General features: G+C 55.2%; 1 protein-coding gene across 8 annotated transcripts in view; it reads left to right on the forward strand.

Moving 5' to 3' along the window:
* The window catches only part of AGRN (agrin), a 227,260-nt gene that overhangs the window by 175,716 nt on the left and 50,669 nt on the right, over positions 1-875 (forward strand). The window lies entirely within an intron of this gene.

Here is an 875-nt window from a genome sequence, read left to right on the forward strand (position 1 = left end):
CCCCCCCCCCGCCCCTCCAATTTTTGACCCCCTCCCTCCTTCCAACACTCCCTGCCTGGAATGAGACTGCCTTGCAATGCGACGGGATATTGTTAATGCTTGCTTGGACTCATGTCTCCTTCTATGAGATGGACAAGGATGGGGGCAGGAGCTGCTCCGTTATCTGAATGCCCCTGAGCTGGGAACCCCATTACCTTTACCACGTCCCCAAAGCATCTCTCCTTGGCTGATGAGTCAATTTGGGCTGCTCCTGGTAGCTACGATACGTTCCTTCTCCCTCAGGCATGATTCGAGATCCATGTTTGCCCAGGATTGCAATGCTTGGCCCCTTCCCCCCCCCACCGTCCCTTCGTGTGTATGTATGTGTGTGTCGCGTTTGTGTAAGCATGGGCTGTGGAAAGGACACTCGCCAGGCCAGATGGTGTCAGCAGAGAGGTGACAACCTTATAGCGGACTGATTTTGTAATGGTCCTTTCCTTTGGCCGATGGCGCTTTCTCCTGCCTTGATGGAAGCACATCGTGGTATCGCCTCCACGGGCATCAGCACAGCCTCTCGAGCCTCTTTTAGCACAGGCAGGGAGTATAGTCTGCAGCAGGCCGAAGTCCCAGCCTCCACTTAGCTGTCTTGAGAGCAACGCTTTGCCCTGTGGGCACTAATTTGGATGACAAAGAAATCTGGCACAAGTCACTTCGCCTCTGTGCAAGTGGCGTTTCTCCGTGTGTCACGTGGAGACGGTGACTCCACGCGAGTCACTGTTACCTGCTGCTGGTAGAAACACCCAGAGGTCCCAGGCTGGAAGGAGCAATGCACGCACGTGCCCGATTCCCCCCTCTGGAAATCAGTGGTGATAACTCCCATTGACTTCCGAGGGAGC

Source organism: Gavialis gangeticus, unplaced genomic scaffold (genome assembly GCF_001723915.1).
Source record: "Gavialis gangeticus isolate Ggan-Ray unplaced genomic scaffold, GavGan_comp1, whole genome shotgun sequence".
NCBI classification, from domain to species: domain Eukaryota; kingdom Metazoa; phylum Chordata; order Crocodylia; family Gavialidae; genus Gavialis; species Gavialis gangeticus.